Source organism: Nicotiana tabacum, chromosome 20 (genome assembly GCF_000715075.1).
Source record: "Nicotiana tabacum cultivar K326 chromosome 20, ASM71507v2, whole genome shotgun sequence".
NCBI classification, from domain to species: Eukaryota; Viridiplantae; Streptophyta; class Magnoliopsida; order Solanales; family Solanaceae; genus Nicotiana; species Nicotiana tabacum.
In genome coordinates, this window is record NC_134099.1 from 147,133,841 (window position 1) to 147,159,353 (window position 25,513).

The 25,513-nt window shown below is 41.9% G+C and overlaps 1 long non-coding RNA gene across 1 annotated transcript; it reads right to left on the reverse strand.

Moving 5' to 3' along the window:
- On the reverse strand, positions 1-3,615 carry LOC142174778 (uncharacterized). Its single transcript, XR_012703831.1, has 2 exons — positions 3,439-3,615; positions 1-530 (listed from the first exon to the last, which is right to left on the reverse strand). It is a non-coding gene; the product is annotated as an uncharacterized LOC142174778 (long non-coding RNA).
- Between the last annotated feature and the right edge of the window lie 21,898 nt (positions 3,616-25,513).

The following is a 25,513-nucleotide window of genomic DNA, read 5'->3' on the forward strand; positions in this document are numbered from 1 at the left end:
TTTACAGGTGTTCGTTGAGATCATTTCCTCTATTTTCTAACTAGATGAAGCATGTCCGTGCTCAGCACGGGCCCAACAAAGTGGTGCTGTGACAACCAATAAAAAAACACAAAAAGGTACGGCAGAAATGATTGCTTACACTACATACGAACAAAATTTCATATCCAAATTGACAGGTATATAGTGTATTGCAAGAACGTTGCATTACAAAAAAATGTTTCCTCTGTACTTACCCTCAAGAATCAGAAGAAGATACATCATAAAATAAAAACAAAGGAGAAAGTTTCACTAAACAGATATGTATAATTATTTTAGTAGACATCTTTTAGTTTCTTTCAAGCGTCGCAATTACCCCGAAAACATTTCCTTGCTTGGAGGCATTTGGAGGCTCACGCAGCACAACCGGCAAGCATAGCCAAGCCCAACCATTACAGTCAGGAGGCGTGTGGGTGTGACAGACATGTAAAGCGTATTGCTTTCGCATATCAATTTCCTTGAAGAATCATATTGGGTTCTCTCCATCTCCAATTCTGCCTTAACAAGAAGAATTAAGTTAGGATTTATCAGGATAGCTAATATAGAAATTATGTAAGTCCGGATTAAGTTTGAGCAATAAATACTACAGATCAGTAAGCTAAAGTTGAAGAGTCAACCATTAATCTTCCTCTAATGCAAAAGAAGTTGCAGATTTTTCTAATATGATGCTCTTTTGCATGTCAAAGTTTGAACTATGAGCTTGCTACTAATTGCTATAGCACCTACTAAAAATTGAATTTTCATTTCCCTTTATTACAATAATAGTGAGAGAACTACTTCCATTTATTTTCCAAAAAGAAACTAACAGAAATCTCAAGTTTTATACCACAAATTGATACCAAAATTTTCTTAAACATTGAGATGGTACAAGATTGATACAACCAAGGAATCGTATGCAAATCTCTAAGAAACCAATGAAGAGAATGGTTCCGAACAAGTATTTGTAGAAAGTAAATTGAGAGTTCTGAGAATAAAGAGGAAGAAGAGTAATTTCATTCGATAAAATCCCCAATCTACAAAGCCCTCAACTATATATTGTGATTAGGCTATTAACGACTCTCAACGGACTAACCCCTCCTGTAACTGACTAACTAATTTGTTATTAACGCTGCAGTATTTGATAACTATACCCCTTACTTATTACTCAATTGACAAGTATACCCCCCAGTACAAGATTGAATATGACCATTTATCTAAATACTGCAATGGTAAAACTTCAACTGCCAACACATAGTTTGCGGGAAGAAGTGCATGTATTGATCCAGTCCTTGCAATTATTAAAAACAAATGTAGTGGTCCTATATGTAGCACATAAAAGCAGCAGTCTAGGCAACTAATCATCAAATATGAAAAATGAGAAGCAATTTTGTTTCTTTGCTACATATTGTTGAGGTCTGGTCATTCACACAGGAGCTATTATATTAGCGGAAACCCATGGTGCATCAACTTTGGGCAAGAGAAGCAAGAGTTGACATGTCCATATAAATGACTTTATGTCAGCTGCATTCTCTGCACAAAGAGTATATCCTGCTTCTGTTTTAAGTGTCCTATGGGAAATCTGATACTGCTTGCAGAACATGATCGGTTAATGCATCCCCAACACTACTGATATCTTAGAAACTGTAAGCAAAACAAAAAATAACCATAATGATGCCTAGATAAGATGTGTGCATGTAAAATTCCATTCTGCACCAAAAAGATTGTACCATTTTTTCCAATTATGTCCTTCTCAACTAAGGCTAAATCATAATATGAGCCGTTAGAAATATCTAAAAAATTTGGGAGAGAATTGATATCCTTCTAGTAGAATAAGCCATATCCTCTTCATTTGACACCAAGACAAATTCTAGGCACCTAAATTGGAAAATTAACATTATGAAATTTCATAACTATAGGAGAAAGAGGCTAGATAACGTTCTTGACATCTAAAGTGAAAGAAAATCTTAAATTAACAGATTGCAGTTCCAAAAATAAGATATGCTTGCTTTAGTAGTTTAGAGAGCCTTGTTTCATGTTTCCCATAAATAATACCGAGGAAATATACCATTTTCAATGCTCCAGTATTAAAACTTAGAAATTAAGGTAAATTTTTAGTTTAATCAAGTTAAAGTGCACAGTTGGGAAGACAAAACCATAATTTGCAATTTTATAGTACATGAGAGTTCTTTGAGGGAGTCAACTACTTATCATAGCTAGAATTATTTCACTTGAATCCTTTTTACTTTTATGAGGCAAACAGAGTAGAACAACATTGAAACATGATTAATAAGAAAGTGCAATACTTGCCTCTTTTTTTTACTGTTATGAGGCAAACAAAGTAGAAAAATAAAATGCTTACACTAAGATGCAGCACGGAGTTATCCATATAGCAGTCATGAAAATTAAGATAACTGATATAATATGTTAATAATGCATTCTTGCTATTCATAGTGGCAGCCACATAAGCAAGTAGGGTGAAAAAGATAACCAAATGAACAGCTCAGTTCAAGATGCATATCTATATCGTACCTCTAGGTGAGCCTACAATAGTGCTATTATCTCCACTCTAATTAAAAAGGTAAAACATAAAGCAAAAAATAAACAAAAAATACAAATGCAAATATAGAATAACAAAACAATAATAATCAAAGTATGAATTTAAGATAAAGACCATGAAGCTAATAGCTATTTCAGTGCTAGCAACAGTTGTCATAGTCATACATTGGTATATTCCTTGTCCCTTTTGTTTAGCTTCTAACAGCATTTATTTTAGTTATATATTTTTTTACAAGTTAGCTTCTACTACTGTTACTCACGGCATATCACCAAAATTCCCAAAAATCTCAAATGTCCAATGTTCAATCACTAAATAAACTATCAAAAATTAAGGTCCCTTTGAATGTGCAGATACTAATGAATTACTGATGATTTTTTGTGTGCTCGCACAACTATTTTCCTTTGACCCATATATTCATTCTTTTAGGCTTTTTTTAGAATGAAAGATTCATCTGACATGCAAAATTTATTTAACAAAGAAGATCTTCAATTAGTGAAGATCCACAAAACATAAAACAAACTAAATGGAGCAGTTTTGCATAAAGTTTAAAACAAATCAAGCAAAAATACAAGTGTGGAATTCAACCAAAAAATTAAAACATACACAAAATAATACAACTCCAATGATCGTAAAAGAGATGCAAAGAAAATACAGAAGAGACTACTACACAAAAAAGTTAAGAAAAGCGACAATGGAAAGAAGGCAACATCACCAACCAGGTAATGAAGAAGGAAAAAAGAAGAAGAAGAGAAAACTAAAAGAAATATAAAATACGCATAACAAATAAAGGGGGAAAAAGAAGCAAAACTCCACTGCAACAAGCAACAAAAAATGAAAAACAAATTAAAAAGAGAGTAAATACTAACCTGAACATTGTGAGACCCAACAAAGAAGACAACGAAGATGCTAGAGATGGGGAACTGAAGTGAGGGAAAATTCTAGATGAAGAAGAAAAATAAAGAATTTGAGAGTTCGATGAGTGGCCACGTCTATTATAAGTTATGAAAAGTCAAAAATGCCCTCAGATGGTCGACCATCTTCGCTTTTTTATATAATAATAATAATAAATAATAATAATAAAAATAAAAGAATACAAGGAATAGGCTTTTTGTCCTCTTTTTTTGGAGAATGGCAAAGCCCCCTATTTGTTGAGAGTTCTCTGGCTATATATAGTCGAGATCCCTTTACTCGTTGCTTGACTTGACGCTTTCTCGTCGTCAGTGTGTCCTGGTCTTGTTTTTAAACATCACCATTGCTTGACTTGTCGAATGTCACAAAGGAGAAATAGAGCAGGTTCTATTGACTTTCATTGTACAGTTACTGGGCACGGGGTGTTGGATGACTTGGTCGTGATGGTCAAATTTTGACCAATACAGTTAGTCCCTCTGTCTGTCGGGGTCGTCCTACGTCGGCCTCGACAGACGGATCATGCTCGTTACGCAGTCGAGAGAAATTTGGCCTATGACTTTCCATTCCTTAGTTGTGTCCTGGGGATTTTTAATGAAATGGTGGGGTTCTCTCAGTCCTCGCGGGCCGTTGCGGTGAATTCAGAACCGAAACGTTGATTGGTATTGAAGCGACGGATCGTGGTTAACACCATTATGACATACGTTTCTAGGAAACTGAAACGTTTCGTGCCTTGTCAGATTCGAATGACGACTCTTGGGTTTTGTGCTCGGGGAATTTATGTCTCTTATAAATAAAGGGAACTTGTCATTTGATTGATTCACTTCATCTTTCATTTGAGTGAGTGTCACACCTCCTTTTTCCGCGCCCGGGAGGGCGCAAGGGGAGTTTTTTCCAATTAAAGGACAATCGAAACGGGATTGGTTTAATTATTTCAGAGTCGCCACTTGGGAGATTTAGGGTGTCCCAAGTCACCAATTTTAATCCCGAATCGAGGAAAAAATAATGACTCTATATTACAGTCTGCGTACCAGAAATCCGGATAAGGAATTCTGTTAACCCGGGAGAAGGTGTTAGGCATTCCCGAATTCCGTGGTTCTAGCACGGTCGCTCAGCTGTTATATTCGGCTTATTTTTCTGATTTTTAAATACAATTATGAACCATATGCAAATTTTATCTTTTAACCGCTTTATTATTATTGTTTTTATAAGAATGTGAACATCGCTTAAAATATATCTTTGGACTGTGTCACATGAAATGCACCCACAATCCGAAACATATTTTATTTGATGTTTTAGGATTTGGATTTGGGTCGCATGAAATGCGCACCCGAGCTTAAGAAAGTAAATTATTAAACACGCGCCTAAAGAGACTATCGCGTTATTATTTTGCGGAGGCCGCGAAATTCACTAAGCGGCCCTCCTGAATTCTAAGTAATTTAAAACAAGTATTTACTGAGGGCCCCGCAATCTGTGTTTTTATTCGGCGAGGCTCATCTCATTCTTATTTTTAAAGGATATCCTATAGCAACTACGTTTCTTGTCGTGTTTGTCTCTATCAATCGAAAGCAGTAGATAATCCTAATTAATTAATGCTTGCAAGTTATTTTATGACAGAATTCGGAAATGCTAAAATCAGGAACAAGGCTGCGCGCACAGTCAGTCGAATAAGTAGTCATGGGCCCAAATTCGACCCATGCGTGATGGGCCAACCTGGGCCACTGCTTGCTCGAAGCAGGCCGGCTAGGCCTGTTTTGGTCTGAACTCGACCTTTACGGGGTTGATATTGCAAGTTTGGTATTCTTTGTCTTAACAGGTGGTTTACTAGTTATATGAGACCATCAATCCGAAAAAGGAAGAACTTAATCCAGGATGTACAGTGTTCATACTTGGTATACATATCAACATATACTGCAAAGTAAACTAGAATCTGAAATGCAACATATCTCATTGAACATATTATCACCTATCAGCATACATATGTAAGCTACCATTTAGCTAACTTATATTAATATACATTAGGCATATAGGCTGCTTCGATTGTCAATACAAGAATGAAAATTATCATACAATACATGATATCTAATATAACAGTATATATATGAAAATCAACTTCAAGTCTTTTTCCTTTCTTTTGCATTCATGCTCAATGTTCTAATTACATTTGATAATGCCTTGGTTGTGTACCTGATGTAGAGGAACAGAAGAAGAAGGAAAAGGGTCAGCTGAGTAGCACACAGCAAACAACAGCAATCAGCAGATTCACAGCAACAACACAGCAACAAACAACCAGCCAATAATGATGAAGCTCAGCAAAGAGTCGAACAACAAATGGACAATCCCAGTAAAACAGAGTAGGAAATAACAGCCCAGAATGTTGAATGTAACAGCAACAGAAATCCAATGACCACAAGAAAACTTGGCAAACGACAGAAAAAGCAAAGCCACGAAGACAACCTGATCAAACTGGATTCTTACACAGTTTCTTCTAGGCAATACTCCTTCACAATGTTCTGAAATTTATTCCTGTTTTTTTCCTTTTCCAGTTTTCTTACTCATAGACTCTCTCAAGACTCCAAAAATCAACCCTTTTTCTAACGGATGGTCTCCTCTTTTATAGCCTAACCTTAACACTTTACAGTCTATTTTACCACTCAAAATTGCCCCCCCCCCATGTTGCTTTTCCACTCACTTGTTTTAAATAACCAAGCCCCCATGAAATCCCTGACAGCCCCTCTCTCTTTTTGGTTGTTAAAGTGTACTGGTCACTTGTTTTTTTAAACAAAGTATGGGCAGTAGGAATATAATCTGACAGCACATGCTGTCCGATTATTTTAATTCCTTAAAGCAAACCATACACATGCTGCCCACAGTCCAAACCAAATGGCATTGTGTTTAAAAACCAAAATCTGAATCTGCCATTATAACCTTTCCCCTAGATGTTCTTTTAATTTGATTTGAGCAAAATCAACAGGCAATACAATTCAGTTCCTAATGAGACTCAAATACGATCACAGCAGAAATAAGCAATACGAATCAAGTTGTTACCATTAACGATTGAAACTAATTGACGACATATATCGACTCGACTATATTAATCGTAACACATAACAATCAATCGTTCATATAAACAACACGTATAGAGTCCCGAATGACCTCAGATAAATTTGTTCAAACACTGGGAACTTATATGAATTAAACTCGCTTGACGATTAATCTAATTGATGAACACGTATATCACAGGGTATATTTAGAACACAAACAGAAGACAATTGGCCAAATAAAAGGCCTTTAACAGAGATGGAAGAAATCCGAATGAAAAATAACAAAATAACAAACAAACACAAAGAAATATGCTGACAACTTAATTAGAACCAAACAAAGAGAAAAGGAAACTTACTGAAAAAGTTTGAAATCAAACGGACTCAAATCAAACTCGACTTCGAACTTTTGAGGCCGAACAAACTTTAATCAGGGTGTTCTCACATGAGAACACCTTGATTAAGGTCTATTAGACCTCAAACCTATGTCCAAACCGACCGGATTCCCCAAGTGCATGTGTTCTAAAGTCTGGATTTCCAGATCTGGATTTTTGGGAGTTGTGGGTAGATTCAGACCAAACAGGTCAGGGGAGTGTCTGGTATGAAGATGGGATGATTTGGCATAGATCCGGGTTCGACTCAAATCTTCAAATGAAGATTCGAGACGAACGAAAGTGATTCGAGGTTCGTGGTTAGTGGATTCGTGTTCAGGGTGGTTGGATGCTTTAGGGGTGTGAAGGGGGTGGTCACCGGCATTCGTGCCGCCGGGTTTTGGTGGAAAGGAAACCAGGGCGGCGTTAGGGTTTGGGGGTTTCAGGGTTCGGGGAAGGAGATGACTGAAAGGGGGGGTTCGGATAGGGGGTGCGGGGTAAAGGGTCAAGTTTATATATGGAAGGGGAAGAGAGATTGGAGCCGTTAGATCAAGTGATCTGAACGGCTTAGATCTATTGGTGGGTAACAGGACGGGGTCGTTTGGTATGGGAACGGGGTCGTTTTGGTTTAGGTGAGGGGTTGGGTTAAACCGGCTAAATAGGTCGGGTCATGAGGGAACCAGGGACCGCTGGATCAATGAGGTTGGACGGCTCAGATTCAACTTGCCTGAAACGGCGTCGTTGAGGTGAGTTGGACAACCTGATCTGGACCGTTCCTTTGAATCAGATCAACGGCTTCAAATGGGGACGCCGATACGACGTCGTTTGAGTCCGTGCCTGGGCAGGCTGGGTTTGGACCGGGTCAGATCGTTGGTTTGGGCCTGTTTTTGTCTTATTTTTTGGGCCCAACTGATTTCAACTTCTTTTGTTTTCCAATTTAAAATAAAAATAAAAATAAAAATAATTAATAAAACAAATGAAATTAAAACAAATAACAATATGGCATTTCAACATAATTATCATACCATGTAAGTTAAATCACAACCTAAAACGGACGATGCACGTATATTTATATTTTTTTTTGAATTTTCTCTTAACGCCACATATATTTTTTGTATTTTTGTTTGATAAGGACTAGATGCAAAATGGACAGACTCACAAACGACTAACAACACATATCACGGAAAAATCGAAAAATTGTACAGCGAAATCATTTGTCACTATTTTTATTTTCTTTTGGAGCGATTGCTCGTAAAGCAAAAATCACGTGCTTACAGCTGCCCCTCTTTGCACGAAGACACGAAGGGTTTTCGCGCAAAGATAAGCGAGCGATTTTTGCCCGTCCGAATACTCCGTGTGAAGCATTTTTGAAAAAGATTTGACCGAACCTTTGCTTCAGAGGTTTCCTACATATCCTGGGCTGAAACAGGAATCAGGTCAATGTAGTTCGGGAAATTTTGGTAGCTGGGACTACCGTGTGACTGTAGTGTTTGCTGTTGTTGTGCGCTGTTGTATGCTGCTGTAGGATGCTACTGCTCAACCGATCTCCCTATTACATTGCTCTAAAAGGAAAACAAGAAGCTAAGTTAAACTGAGGATCCTGAAATTTCATCCATCTTCAACTTGTTCTTGTTGCCTTGCTTTCTTGTCGGCTAATGCTTTCCTCCGACGCCTTTATTTTGGTGAACTTGGAGATGATGCTGGTCCTTCACCTTTTCTGAATGTCAGTTCTCATCACTTTGCTTGATTTGCTGGGGACACGGCTTTCTTCTTTAGATCTTCCAATGGTTTCTTCAGTGGTATGGCTTTTCATCAGAATTGTTATACTGGGCATGCTACAACGTTCCCAAACTACTTCTTTTGAGACGCGTTCCTTCTTCCCTTTGAATGTGCGCTTGCTTTTGCAGTTGTCTGCTTCTTGGTGCTGGGGATTTTATTGTTTCCCGTTTGGGGATCTCTGTTGTAACCTTCTGTCTTCAGGTGGGGTGACTGATTCCAAAATCTAGAGCTGAATGTATTCCCGCATTATACTGGTGGGCGACCTAGAACTTAAATGTATTCCCGCATTATACTGGTGGGCGACCTAGAACTTAAATGTATTCCCGCATTATACTGGTGGGCGACCTAGAACTTAAATGTATTCCCGCATTATACTGGTGGGCGACCTAGAACTTAAATGTATTCCCGCATTATACTGGTGGGCGACCTAGAACTTAAATGTATTCCCGCATTATACTGGTGGGAGACCTAGAACTTAAATGTATTCCCGCATTATACTGGTGGGCGACCTAGAACTTAAAAGTATTCCCGCATTATACTGGTGGGCGACCTAGAACTTAAATGTATTCCCGCATTATACTGGTGGGCGACCTAGAACTTAAATGTATTCCCGCATTATACTGGTGGGCGACCTAGAACTTAAAATGTATTCCCGCATTATACTGGTGGGCGACCTAGAACTTAAATGTATTCCCGCATTATACTGGTGGGCGACCTAGAACTTAAAAGTATTCCCGCATTATACTGGTGGGCGACCTAGAACTTAAATGTATTCCCGCATTATACTGGTGGGCGACCTAGAACTTAAATGTATTCCCGCATTATATTGGTGGGCGACCCAGAACTTAAATGTATTGAAATTGTTTTCCCGTTCTTCCGAGAAAATTTTCGACAATTGGCAGAAAATTTTCTGCCCCGGTTTTTGGTGACTTCCATGGCGGTGCATCTTGCTGTCATCATCAATCCTTTGTTTTCCTGCAGCAGACAAAAGGATTTAATCAGTTTTAATCGTGGTGGTAGAGGGTGCCTTTCTGGCGAGCCATTTTTCTCTCTTCCCCTTCTCTTGCTCTTTGTCCCCATAATTGGTTGGCGGGCAAAGTTGCCTGTTGGGGGGGTTTCTAGCCTGCTGGGGATCGGTTTTCAGTTTATCCCCTTTTCTGCTTTCTCTTTAAGCATATTCTGTGGGAGTCTGCTTCTACCTCCCGAAACCACTCCCTTTTGGAGCTTACTTCTTTCAAAATTTCCGAGCACAATCCCTGCATTGCCTGGGGACGGATTTTAAGACTGTTTGTATTCTCCTGCATTGGATGAATTCCCCTTCGATTTCTGGTAGTAAGCTTTGAAAAATTCTTTAAAGACACATTTTAGGAAAAGAAAATAAAGATATGGAAAAGAGAAAAACTTTGTGAACCAATATTTTGTGGGAGGAGCTAATCAAAAGAACTTATCTGGAGGACATGACTGGTCCCCGTGATCATGGCGTGCACCATAGATTCCCGACCCAGTCTATTTGTATCAATCGATTTGTCCGATGGTCTGACTTGCTGGGGATGATAAATGGATGTTCATCTTGTTGCGAATGTGGTAGCTTTTGCTGCTCTATCTTGTCGCCTCATAGTGCCCTTCGAGGGGTTTTCACTAATGAGACTCTCTCTTTTCTCTCATCTCCCGGCGCCTTATGGTGCCTGTGAAGGTTTTCACCAATAAGACTCTCTCATTTCATATCCCTCGTCTTACGTCGCCTCTCGGTGCCTACGAAGGTTTTCACCGATGAGACTCTCTCATTTTATTTCTTTCGATGAATCGGGGCGTTGTAGATACGACCCTCTCTTCTGGAGATTCCTTTGACTATCAATTCATTCCCAGTCTCACGATCCTCTTCTTTGCTGGGGATCAGTGTATCATTCTCGGTCTTATTTGCCGGATTTGGCATCTCTCGAACATTGATCGGGAGGTCTTTTGGATGTTGACGTTGGTTTTGGTGTGGGTTTGAAGAAAGGCTATAAAAATGAAAACAAATTTGAAGGGTGATGTGCTACGACTTTTGGAATCAAACCTTTGTTGGAACTTAAAACATAACCTCTGCCCCAGTTTTCTTGCTTGGGGAATTTATCTTTTATGCTTATGTTGAGCTACGTGCGTTACGCACATTGTGCCTATTATGCACACTATGTACATTATGCATCCTATATTTGCTATGATGCACACTATGACCGAGCCGTGAGGCGCCTACGTATCCTCTTTGAGGAATCAGGTCAAACGTAGTTCCCACGGTTTTGTATTTGTGATTTTATCTTCTTCCTTTTGCTTTTCCTTCTTTTCATTTTTTTTCATGTCTTTTTTTTCGTATCTTTCCCATTAGTGATTCCAAAAGAGGGGTATTGAAGGAATTTGCTTAAGGCTCAAAGGTGGAAGCGAGGGTTAAAAGTGTTTGGATAGAAGAAAGAATTGCCTCCGTCATCTCATTATTCAATAAATGCCAATACAAACGAATAAACCAAAATTGCCATAATTTAAAGAAATTACGCATAATATCTCTTGACTGCATCTGAATTGATAGCCATGTCGACACATCTACCTTCGACATCTGTCAAACACAAAGCACCGTTGGACAATATTCGGGTCACGATATAAGGCCCTTGCCAATTTGGGGCGAATTTGCCTTTTGCCTCGACCTGATGTGGGAGGATCTTCTTTAATACCAACTGCCCTATTTCAAACTTCCTGGGGCGCACCTTCTTATTATACGCTCTTGCCATTCTCTTCTGATATAGTTGACCATGGCACACTGCTGCCAATCTTTTCTCATCTATCAGGCTCAACTGTTCCAAGCGAGCTTTGATCCATTCATCATCATCAATTCCGGCTTCAGTGACAATTCGGAGGGACGGAATTTCGACCTCCGCTGGTATCACGGCCTCAGTTCCATACACCAACAAATAAGGAGTTGTGCCTATGGAAGTCCGGACGGTAGTGCGGTAACCCAACAAAGCAAAGGGTAATTTCTCGTGCCATTGTCTGGACCCTTCCACCATTTTTCGCAGTATCTTCTTGATATTCTTATTGGCTGCTTCGACTGCTCCATTTGCCTTAGGACGATATGGGGTGGAATTGTGGTGTATAATCTTGAATTGTTGGCATACCTCTCTCATCAAGCTGCTATTAAGATTCGCACCGTTATCCGTGATGATCACTTTTGGGATCCCAAATCTACAGATGATATGGGAGTGAACAAAGTCCACCACTGCCTTCTTAGTTACTGATTTGAAGGTTTTAGCCTCAACCCATTTGGTGAAGTAATCAATGGTCACTAGAATGAACCTATGACCGTTGGACGCTGCTGGCTCGATGGGCCCAATGACATCCATGCCCCATGCTACAAACGGCCAGGGTGCTGACATCGTATGTAACTCTGTTGGCGGAGAGTGAATCAAGTCTCCATGTATCTGGCACTGATGGCACTTCCTCACGAAAGTGATACAGTCGTGTTCCATGGTTAGCCAATAACACCCTGTTCGAAGGATCTTTCTTGCCAATACATATCCGCTCATGTGCGGCCCACAAACTCCGGCATGTACTTCCGCCATAACCGTCGTTGCCTGCCCGGCATCTATGCATCTCAACAATCCCAAATCCGGGGTTCTTTTGTACAATACTCCTCCACTGAAGAAGAAGCCATTCGACAAACGCCGGAGGGCTCTTTTTTGGTCTCCAGAGGCATGTTCGGGATATATCCCCATTCTGAGGTATTCCTTGATATCATGAAACCAGGGTTCGCCATCTGCTTCTTCTTCTATGGCATTGCAGTAGGCGTGCTGATCACGGACCTGGATGTGTAGAGGGTCAACATACACTTTGTCAGGGTGGTGCAGCATTGATACTAAGGTGGCTAAGGCATCCGCAACCTCATTGTGAACTCTCGGGATATGTTTGAACTTTACCGATCGAAATTGCTTGCTCAGATCATGCAAGCATTGTCGGTATGGTATGAGCTTTAGGTCTCGTGTTTCCCATTCACCCTGAATTTGATGTACCAAGAGGTCCGAGTCTCCCAAGACTAAGACGTCTTGGACATCCATGTCAGCAGCCAAGCGCAGACCCAGAATGCAAGCCTCATATTCGGCCATATTGTTGGTGCAATAGAAGCGCAGTTGAGCCGTAACAGGATAATGCCGTCCTGTTTCAGAAATGAGTACTGCTCCTATTCCAACCCCTTTTGCGTTTGCAGCTCCATCGAAGAAAAGCTTCCAACCCGGTTCCTCAGGTAATTCCAACTCATTCGTATGCATCACCTCTTCGTCAGGAAAATACGTTCTTAAGGGCTCGTATTTTTCATCAACGGGATTCTCTGCCAAATGGTCTGCCAGTGCCTGGGCTTTCATGGCCGTCCTTGTTACGTAGATGATATCAAATTCTGTGAGCAGAATTTGCCATTTTGCCAACCTCCCCGTGGGCATAGGTTTCTGAAAGATATACTTCAATGGGTCCAAGCGGGATATGAGATAAGTAGTATATGAAGACAGGTAGTGTTTCAACTTCTGAGCTACCCAAGTTAGGGCGCAGCACGTTTTCTCGAGTTGAGTGTACTTGACCTCATGTACTGTGAATTTCTTGCTAAGATAGTAGATGGCCTGCTCCTTCCTTCCTGTGTCATCATGTTGCCCCAGTACACAACCAAATGAATTTTCCAAGACCGTCAGGTAAAGGATTAGGGGTTTCCCGGGCTTAGGCGGGACCAATACGGGTGGATTAGATAGATACCCTTTGATTTGGTCGAAAGCCTCCTGACACTCTGTCGTCCAACCTACTGCAGCATCCTTTCTCAGTAGCCGAAATATGGGCTCACAAGTTGCTGTGAGTTGAGCGATGAACCTACTGATGTAATTGAGTCTACCCAGCAAACTCATTACCTCTGTTTTGTTCCTTGGCGGTGGCAAGTCTCGGATGGATTCAATTTTGGATGGGTCTAACTCAATCCCCCGTCGACTGACGATGAATCCTAGCAACTTTCCTGATGGAACCCCGAATGCGCATTTGGCCGGGTTAAGCTTGATATCATACCTCCGGAGTCTTTGGAAAAATCTCCTTAGGTTTGCCACATGGTCCTCCTGACGCCAAGATTTGATGATCACGTCATCGACGTACACCTCTATTTCTTTGTGTATCATGTCATGAAACACAGCAGTCATTGCTCGCATGTACGTTGCCCCGGCATTCTTTAACCCGAACGGCATTACCCGATAGCAGTAGGTTCCCCATGGCATAATAAACGCTGTCTTCTCAGCATCCTCTTCGTCCATTAGGATCTGATGATAACCCGCATAGCAATCCACAAAGGATCCGATCTCGCGCCCAGCGCAATTATCGATCAGGATATGAATGTTGGGTAACGGGAAATTGTCCTTGGGACTTGCTTTGTTGAGGTTGCGGTAGTCGACGCACACCCTGATTTTTCCATCCTTCTTTGGGACTGGTACCACATTGGCCAGCCACTCGGGATATCGAGTGACTCGAATGACCTTCGATTGCAACTGCTTGATCACTTCTTCTTTGATTTTCACACTCATTTCTGTTTTAAATTTCCTTAGTTTTTGCTTGACCAGAGGGTATGCCGGGTCAGTGGGTAATTTGTGAACCACTAAATTGGTGCTTAATCCAGGCATATCATCATATGACCAGGCAAAAACGTCTTTGAATTCCCTGAGAGTTTTGATCAATTCTGCTTTGACATTTGGCTCAATGTGGATACTAATTTTGGTCTCTTGGATGTTATCAGCGTCTCCTAGGTTCACAGTCTCAGTGTCATTTAGGTTAGGCTTGGGCTTCTCTTCAAATTGGCACAGTTCTCGGTTTATTTCTTCGAAGGCTTCCCCTTCGTCACCTTCGGATTCATTATCACAAATGACCTCTTGCATCATTGAGTCAGATTCAGATTGATTATTTAGACTAGGTCGAAGATCCGCTGTGCATGCCATGTCATTAGGACCAGTAAAAAGAGAACTGTTCAGAAAGAAAAAGAACAAAACAAGAAATTAAAATGGGACAAAAGAAAAGAACTTTATTAAATTTGCAGGATAAAAAGGGTTCACACTTTTACAAAACGGGAGTAAAATTTGGATTACACCCTTGAATAATCCGATCAAACAAATAAACAAACAAAACGTTAATCAAAGCCTACTACCAAGACTCCCCTCGGACAGGAAGAGGAGTAACCGTCCAATTGTTGGTCTTGGCCTCAGGCCCCACAAATTTTATCTCTGCTCTGCTGGAACCCTCTCCAGCTTCCACCATACTGACATCCGTGAATAGTCTCTCAAAACTCTGATTCAGGTCTTCACTTATGCCGATCAAAGGTCCTCGAATCTTTGGGATCGCTGACCCCTTGGCACTAGCTTTAACAAAAGACCTTGAGAGGCGTGGCACTGGTTTAGGCAGAAACCAGACTCTCTTCTTCATTTTTCGCGCTTGCTTCCTGTCTGCTGCGGTTGGTTTGAACCCCAACCCGAAAGTTTCCAGATTCTTAGGAAGGGAGACAGGTTGGACTATCCCTTGAAGTTCAACTCCCAGGCCTTTTCCCGGCACAAACCCATTACCCAGCATTTCTGATATCATCATGACTGTTGCGGCAGCTACCCTAGGGTGCGGGATGATTTCTCCTTCAGAAATTTTGTTGGCCGACCCTGTATCGAGAATCTGGTAGACCCAGGGACCCTTGTCATCAGTGGTCTCTATGAAAGGCACAATGGTTCCGCCCATGGTGCATGTTGTATCCTCGCCGTGCAACACGACCTCTTGTCTTTCCCACTCGAACTTCACTGTCTGATGTAGGGTGGAAGGCACCGCTTTAGCTGCGTGAATCCAGGGTCGTCCTAACAGCAAGTTGTAAGATACCGTGGCGTCCAATACCTGGAATTCCATGGTAAACAGGACCGGGCCAATGGTTAGTTCAAGTACAACATCCCCCACAGTGGCTGTTCCGTTTCCGTCAAACCCTCGGACACAGATGCTATTCTCCCGGATTCTTCCACGGTCAATCTTTAACTGGTCCAGGGTGGATAATGGACAAATATTGGCGCTTGAGCCATTATCCACCAATACTCGAGTTACTACCGAGTCTTCACATTTGACAGCTAGGCATAGAGCTTTGTTATGCTCCGTACCTTCCACCGGCAGGTCATCATCTGAGAATGTTACCCTGTTCACCTCGAAAATCTTGCTGGCAATGGTTTCCAGGTGGTTTACAGAAATCTCACTGGGTACATGGGCCTCGTTCAATATCTTTAACAGGGCCCGACGATGTTCCTCGGAATGGAGGAGTAATGACAATAGTGAGATCTGGGCAGGTGTTTTTCTCAGCTGCTCAACCACAGAATAGTCTTGCACTTTCATCTTCCTCAGGAAGTCTTCAGCCTCTTCCTCTGACACTGGCTTCTTGGTTGCCACTGGGTTGGTTTTCCTTAACTCCACCGGAGCAAAACATCGACCTGATCGAGTCAGCCCTTGCGCTTTACAACTGACTTCTTCCACCTGTTTTCCTTGGTACGTCACCACTGCTTTTTCATATTTCCAGGGTACAACCCTGCTGTCAAGCATTGGCAGTTGGACCACCGGCTTTATGGTCACCCGTTCTCCACATACCCCTTTCAACATGACTGCCGGTGTGGGCAGGATCCCTGGTATTACCAACTTGCTTGGCTCGGGTTTGCTTGCTATGACGGACGGGCTCTTCCCCCATATTACTACCGGCTTGATGCCTTCTTCCTGCGACTGTACATTTGTTCCTCCACTGGTTAAGACTTCTTTTGGGGCAGCCTGGATCATCATCACTGTTTGTGAGGGTTTTCTTAATTCTCCTCCCTCACACACCAACTCAATCATGTGAGTTTCGTGGTGTGCTGGCAGTGGGTTTTGGTTGATGTTAGGAGCCTCCGGTGTCTGGACCTCGATCTTATTGGTGTCAATAAGATCCTGTATGGCATGCCTTAACTTCCAGCACTTCTCGGTGTCGTGCCCGAGCATCCCTGAACAGTATTCACAACTGATTGAACGATCCAAATTCTGAGGCGGGGGATTTGGTTCCCGAGTATGGACAAGACTAACCAAACCTAATTGCCGTAGCTTGTGGAACACAGCGGTGTAGGTTTCTCCCAGTTCGGTGAAGGTTCTTTGCTTCCGCAACCTGTCATTTCTGGCATCTGGATTTCCCCGGAAACCTGCCCCTGAAGGATTTCTATATGCCCTTGGTGGAGGGTAAGTGTTTTGTGGTGGTGCATATATGTTCTGGGGAGCCGGTGCGCGCCATTGTGGGCGAACCGGAGGCTGAGTGTATACCTGGGCTTGGTGTACGGAACAATGTGGTTCTCGAGGTGGATAGAAATTTTGTGGTGGGTTGTATGGGTAGTTTGACCTGTGAGGCCTGGGTTGGTTGTAGTGTGGCCTGCCAGCCCTGGACCAACTGCCTGCCTCGATCGTGGCAACCTCTTCTTTCTTTCTTCTTAACGCACCTCCTGTGCCGCTTTGAATAGCCTAGGTTGTGGCCTTAAGTGCCGAATAGTTTAAGATCTTGTCCGACCTCAAACCTTCTTCTATCATGACCCCTATTTTGACCACCTCGTTGAAAGATTTTCCAACCGTTGTCACCAAGTGACCAAAGTAGGTTGGATCCAATGTCTGTAAAAAGTAGTCTACCATCTCTCCCTCTCTCATGGGAGGATCGACCCTAGCTGCTTGTTCTCTCCAGCGGAACCCGAACTCGCGAAAACTTTCCCCGGGTTTCTTCCCAGTTCTCAGTAACGTGAGACGGTCAGGAACTATCTCCAGATTGTACTGGAAATGACCTGCAAAAGCCTGCGCCAGGTCATCCCACGTGTACCACCTGCTGAAATCCTGCCTGGTATACCATTCCAGTGCAGATCCGCTCAGACTTTGGCCGAAATAAGCTATCAAAAGCTCATCCTTGCCTCCTGCCCCTCTCATTTTGCTACAGAATCCCCGCAAATGTGCCATGGGATCACCGTGCCCTTCATATAAATCAAACTTGGGCATCTTGAACCCAGCCGGGAGTTGGACATCTGGGAAAGGGCACAGATCTTTGTATGCCACGCTGACTTGATTGCCCAACCCGTGCAAGTTCCTGAAGGACTGCTCCAGGCTTTTGAACTTTCTTAACACTTCATCCTGTTCAGGGGCCTTAACCGGCTTCTCAACCTCTGCCGGTATTTCCAAATGGGGATTGTAAGCCTGTGGTTCCGGTGCGTGGAATGTAGGCTCAGGGGATAGTATTGTGTATCGTGAGCCTGAAACAATGGCTCACTGGTCGTTCGCTGCAAAGGGGCTGATGCAGGTCCCACAAAAATGGGAATATTGGGTGTTGAGAGAGGTTGATGGGGTGGTGGAGCTTGGGAATCATGAGGGCTTCTTTCTTGATGATAGAGGGGATTTGGGCGGCTTGTGGAAGGGCCAGAGTGAGGGTATTCCGGCATGTGTCCCAGTGTTTCAGGGCTCTTTTGCGTTTTGGCCAGGGCTAGCTGCATTGCATGCATCTCTAGTCCCATCCTTTCAATCTTTTCCATTGCCTCTTTTAGCAACTGGCTCATCGGCCTTTCTTCCTCATTACTATTCTCTGAAGTAGTCATGCTTGTTGCTACCGGTCCTTTGGATCTGGTTTGGTATGAATGTGTTGCCAGAATTCTTTAACAACTAACTGTCTGATATCAGACAACAACAAACTTTGTTAGTGTTAGAGCTTAACAGATTTGATCATAACACATAGAGGATGCAATGCACTTAGGCAGTTAACCGTTTCTACATGCTTTGCTTCAAACCACATGCGTCATTCCGGCTCGTTCATTCGTCTCTTTAAAGTATTTTGCGAAACCCTGCGTTTTATTCTATTTACATTTTCTTTTCTTTATTTATTGAAAGCGGTCGAATCTTATGGGGATTGCCTACGTATCACGTCCCCGCGTGAATCAGACCAGGCGTAGTTTTGCCTCAAAGCAAAGACACACAGTAATTCTTCTGGAGTCACTTAATTTCATTATCAAAATTTGCTATTACACAGTACTTAAAATAAAAATAGCAGAAGTACAGACTCCACGGTTTTAAACTTGGTTTGATAAAAAGAAAACAACATATGGAAAAACAACCAAAGCCAAATAAACAGGACTCGACCAAAACTAATTCTCCAATTTAAGGGCCCGCGAGGCATCATTCGGCCTTTCCGCGGCTCTAGGTGTAAGGTCTCTTTGCAGGTTCTTCAACTCGCTCATAATCCGGCGGACGCAGCCCATGATGGAAACAAGGAGGGTCTTCCGAGGTGTTTGCTCACATGCCAAGCATTTCATGTAGATGTAATGCCCTATTTCATCAATCCTTGCTCGGATGTCATCTCTTTCACTGAGCAACTGCCTGATTTGTTGGTTTTTTAACCCCAGTGCCTGAGCATCGTCAGCAATTCGATCCTGAAACAACCCCATTTGTCTTTCCATGCAGGCCATTGCATCATAGCACTGTCTTCTGTCGGCCTGGGCGTCTCGTGCTTGTTTGACGATCCGATCATGTAGAGTGGAGCTCGTTTCCCTTAATATTCTGACGCTCATTTCATAATCCCTTATGACCTGTTGCAAATGCTGCTTCCGGGCCATTGCGTACTTTGCCCCTCTGACCTTCATCCTTGTTATGCAAGCTCTTGATTGTTCTAATTCTTCTTGGCCTTGGATGACCTGATTTCTCAAACTTGCTATCAATCTTTCATCAGAGCGACGCTTCTGTCGGTCAACGTTACTCTTACTGGCTTGGCGAAGGCGGGCCTTCAAGGTTTGGTTTTCTTGGGCTAACTTGTTTCTTTCAGCCTGCTCCGAGGCGACTTGCACATTGTTCTCAAATACAAGCCTTTCAACTTGTTGCTTTAGCTTCCCGATTTCGACCCGGTAACCTTTCTCCCTTTTTAACCATCCCCATTGCTCTTGTGAATCATTGGTGAAGTGTTGGACGTGGGCCCTTTTAGCAGGTCTTTGCCGAGTCTGAAACCTTCTTTCGAACCAAGCATCGTACTTTGGGTCTACCTCACCTTTAGCTAGCTCTCGTACCATGATTTTGGGCTCCAAGAATCTACATTCATGCCACAGTTTTCTGATCTTCCCCTCGGGGAATATGACTCCCGGGCTTAATTCCAAGGCATGCTTGCTCAGATTTTCATCATTAGGGACTACTTGAAACCTGCCCAGTTGTCGTAATACCCGATGAGGGGCATATGGCTGGATGCTGCGAAGCCCCATTAAGAGAACATGACATTCTTCAGCCGACATGTAGATAACCTCAGTATCAGTCAGCCAACCAAATGCCCATTCAATTTGGTCAGATGTTGTTGACCTTAACCGTGTAAACCATTCTTCGACACCTTCAGGAAATCTGGCGCCTGTCATGCGCTTCTTGAATCCGCTGATACAGTTTCTCTCGGTCAACCCGTGGTTCATGTATCCTACTCGGTGATGGAGGTGTTCCTGCATCCATAGCTGAAGTAACAGGTTGCAACCTTGGAAGAACTTGCCTCCTTCTCGGCATATAGTCAGAGCCCGGTAGATTTCGGACAAAATTAAAGGAACCACAGTACTATTGGTTCTTTTGATTGCCACGTCGGCCATCCCTACCAGACCTATCTCTATCTTTTTGTCCTTCCTTGGGCAGACCATGACTCCCAAGAATGCTGTGATAAAAGCCAAAGTACGTCTTGCTTCCCATTTGTTTCTGTTCCCGCCGTGAGTTAGCCCAAGGTTCGGTTCCTCGAAACCCTGCGGGGTCCCGTACCGCTGATACAAGAAATGGAGATCACAACACCCTCTCGACAAATCGTCATGTTGTACCTTCCGACTAATGCTTAGTAGATCCAGAAACGCATGCGGGGACACTGGCCTTGGCGAAAGCAAATATTGCCCTCTTAACTTCTCATTCAGTCCCGCATATCCGGCAACTTCCTCAAGTGTCGGTGAAAGTTCGAAATCAGCAAAACGGAATACATTGCAGGTGGGGTCCCAAAATGGTATTAGAGCTTCAAGAATATCTGTCCTCGGCTCAACACCCAACAAATTTACAAAACCTCCCAATATTCTTCCTATTACCCCTTTGCTATCGGCTTCCAAGTCATTCCACCACATGTGGAGTTGTAGAGGGACCTCGCTGAGGGCTGAGAATGGTTCATTTTGCTCTGTGTTCATCCTGCACACTTATTAGGGTGACCTTTTAGGTGAAAACAAAAACCTTTATTTTGCCTCTAACCAAAATCTTTGGACAAAAACAAAAAAAAAAATTATTTATATACATGTGTATACATATATACATATATGCTTTATGGTATATCTTTTTTGGTAAAAATGGAAAAAGAGTTGGACCCGACATTTATTAGGGTGACCTTTTTTCTTTTTTCTTTTTTTTATTTTATTTTATATATATATATATAATTTTTTTGTAAAATTTTCCCAACATTCAAAACCGGTCATCATGCATGTTTGAAGCAAATAAATGCACAAGCAGTGAGTAGGATGCATCAGGATGGCCCTTTTCTATTTCAGGTTGCTATTCCTAGACGGACCCAACCCCTGTGTTGAGTCCCCTAAGTCAAATGCACGTGATGCAAATAAACGCTCCTACTAGGGATCCGGCATGTGGCTTTGTTATACTAGGTTCAGAACCTGGGTGTTTGTTCTAGACCTGGCTTACCCGAGCGGACAGCTCGAGCCGAGGGGGCAGCGTACCGGGAATAAAGAAGCTTCACCGGCTTAGCAACTTATCCGAACCTCGTTCTAAATTGGGATTTGACACTATACAGAAAAGAAGTCATACGAAGTATGCCCTTCTTCATGATTTAGAAGACTCAGAAAGTATAGGGGTTTCGGCACAGTTTATATACAGTTCAAATAATATCAAAGCGGTAAAAGCAGCATTTAACACATTAGGCTCAAACATGTAAAAATCAGATAATAGATAAAGCCAAATAATAACAATTATTTTAAGCTCGAATTCTTAACCCTGAACCAGTGGTTCTGGGTCATGATCCCCAGTAGAGTCGCCAGAGCTGTCACACCTCCTTTTTCCGCGCCCGGGAGGGCGCAGGGGGAGTTTTTTCAATTAAAGGACAATCGAAACGGGATTGGTTTAATTATTTCAGAGTCGCCACTTGGGAGATTTAGGGTGTCCCAAGTCACCAATTTTAATCCCGAATCGAGGAAAAAATAATGACTCTATATTACAGTCTGCGTACCAGAAATCCGGATAAGGAATTCTGTTAACCCGGGAGAAGGTGTTAGGCATTCCCGAATTCCGTGGTTCTAGCACGGTCGCTCAGCTGTTATATTCGGCTTATTTTTCTGATTTTTAAATACAATTATGAACCATATGCAAATTTTATCTTTTAACCGCTTTATTATTATTGTTTTTATAAGAATGTGAACATCGCTTAAAATATATCTTTGGACTGTGTCACATGAAATGCACCCACAATCCGAAACATATTTTATTTGATGTTTTAGGATTTGGATTTGGGTCGCATGAAATGCGCACCCCGAGCTTAAGAAAGTAAATTATTAAACACGCGCCTAAAGAGACTATCGCGTTATTATTTTGCGGAGGCCGCGAAATTCACTAAGCGGCCCTCCTGAATTCTAAGTAATTTAAAACAAGTATTTACTGAGGGCCCCGCAATCTGTGTTTTTATTTGGCGAGGCTCATCTCATTCTTATTTTTAAAGGATATCCTATAGCAACTACGTTTCTTGTCGTGTTTGTCTCTATCAATCGAAAGCAGTAGATAATCCTAATTAATTAATGCTTGCAAGTTATTTTATGACAGAATTCGGAAATGCTAAAATCAGGAACAAGGCTGCGCGCACAGTCAGTCGAATAAGTAGTCATGGGCCCAAATTCGACCCATGCGTGATGGGCCAACCTGGGCCACTGCTTGCTCGAAGCAGGCCGGCTAGGCCTGTTTTGGTCTGAACTCGACCTTTACGGGGTTGATATTGCAAGTTTGGTATTCTTTGTCTTAACAGGTGGTTTACTAGTTATATGAGACCATCAATCCGAAAAAGGAAGAACTTAATCCAGGATGTACAGTGTTCATACTTGGTATACATATCAACATATACTGCAAAGTAAACTAGAATCTGAAATGCAACATATCTCATTGAACATATTATCACCTATCAGCATACATATGTAAGCTACCATTTAGCTAACTTATATTAATATACATTAGGCATATAGGCTGCTTCGATTGTCAATACAAGAATGAAAATTATCATACAATACATGATATCTAATATAACAGTATATATATGAAAATCAACTTCAAGTCTTTTTCCTTTCTTTTGCATTCATGCTCAATGTTCTAATTACATTTGATAATGCCTTGGTTGTGTACCTGATGTAGAGGAACAGAAGAAGAAGGAAAAGGGTCAGCTGAGTAGCACACAGCAAACAACAGCAATCAGCAGATTCACAGCAACAACACAGCAACAAACAACCAGCCAATAATGATGAAGCTCAGCAAAGAGTCGAACAACAAATGGACAATCCCAGTAAAACAGAGTAGGAAATAACAGCCCAGAATGTTGAATGTAACAGCAACAGAAATTCAATGACCACAAGAAAACTTGGCAAACGACAGAAAAAGCAAAGCCACGAAGACAACCTGATCAAACTGGATTCTTACACAGTTTCTTCTAGGCAATACTCCTTCACAATGTTCTGAAATTTATTCCTGTTTTTTTCCTTTTCCAGTTTTCTTACTCATAGACTCTCTCAAGACTCCAAAAATCAACCCTTTTTCTAACGGATGGTCTCCTCTTTTATAGCCTAACCTTAACACTTTACAGTCTGTTTTACCACTCAAAATTGCCCCCCCCCCATGTTGCTTTTCCACTCACTTGTTTTAAATAACCAAGCCCCCATGAAATCCCTGACAGCCCCTCTCTCTTTTTGGTTGTTAAAGTGTACTGGTCACTTGTTTTTTTAAACAAAGTATGGGCAGTAGGAATATAATCTGACAGCACATGCTGTCCGATTATTTTAATTCCTTAAAGCAAACCATACACATGCTGCCCACAGTCCAAACCAAATGGCATTGTGTTTAAAAACCAAAATCTGAATCTGCCATTATAACCTTTCCCCTAGATGTTCTTTTAATTTGATTTGAGCAAAATCAACAGGCAATACAATTCAGTTCCTAATGAGACTCAAATACGATCACAGCAGAAATAAGCAATACGAATCAAGTTGTTACCATTAACGATTGAAACTAATTGACGACATATATCGACTCGACTATATTAATCGTAACACATAACAATCAATCGTTCATATAAACAACACGTATAGAGTCCCGAATGACCTCAGATAAATTTGTTCAAACACTGGGAACTTATATGAATTAAACTCGCTTGACGATTAATCTAATTGATGAACACGTATATCACAGGGTATATTTAGAACACAAACAGAAGACAATTGGCCAAATAAAAGGCCTTTAACAGAGATGAAAGAAATCCGAATGAAAAATAACAAAATAACAAACAAACACAAAGAAATATGCTGACAACTTAATTAGAACCAAACAAAGAGAAAAGGAAACTTACTGAAAAAGTTTGAAATTAAACGGACTCAAATCAAACTCGACTTCGAACTTTTGAGGCCGAACAAACTTTAATCAGGGTGTTCTCACATGAGAACACCTTGATTAAGGTCTATTAGACCTCAAACCTATGTCCAAACCGGCCGGATTCCCCAAGTGCATGTGTTCTAAAGTCTGGATTTCCAGATCTGGATTTTTGGGAGTTGTGGGTAGATTCAGACCAAACAGGTCAGGGGAGTGTCTGGTATGAAGATGGGATGATTTGGCATAGATCCGGGTTCGACTCAAATCTTCAAATGAAGATTCGAGACGAACGAAAGTGATTCGAGGTTCGTGGTTAGTGGATTCGTGTTCAGGGTGGTTGGATGCTTTAGGGGTGTGAAGGGGGTGGTCACCGGCGTTCGTGCCGCCGGGTTTTGGTGGAAAGGAAACCAGGGCGGCGTTAGGGTTTGGGGGTTTCAGGGTTCGGGGAAGGAGATGACTGAAAGGGGGGGTTCGGATAGGGGGTGCGGGGTAAAGGGTCAAGTTTATATATGGAAGGGGAAGAGAGATTGGAGCCGTTAGATCAAGTGATCTGAACGGCTTAGATCTATTGGTGGGTAACAGGACGGGGTCGTTTGGTATGGGAACAGGGTCGTTTTGGTTTAGGTGAGGGGTTGGGTTAAACCGGCTAAATAGGTCGGGTCATGAGGGAACCAGGGACCGTTGGATCAATGAGGTTGGACGGCTCAGATTCAACTTGCCTGAAACGGCGTCGTTGAGGTGAGTTGGACAACCTGATCTGGACCGTTCCTTTGAATCAGATCAACGGCTTCAAATGGGGACGCCGATACGACGTCGTTTGAGTCCGTGCCTGGGCATGCTGGGTTTGGACCGGGTCAGATCGTTGGTTTGGGCCTGTTTTTGTCTTATTTTTTGGGCCCAACTAATTTCAACTTCTTTTGTTTTCCAATTTAAAATAAAAATAAAAATAAAAATAATTAATAAAACAAATGAAATTAAAACAAATAACAATATGGCATTTCAACATAATTATCATACCAGGTAAGTTAAATCACAACCTAAAACGGACGATGCACGTATATTTATATATATTTTTTTTTTGAATTTTCTCTTAACGCCACATATATTTTTTGTATTTTTGTTTGATAAGGACTAGATGCAAAATGGACAGACTCACAAACGACTAACAACACATGTCACGGAAAGATCGAAAAATT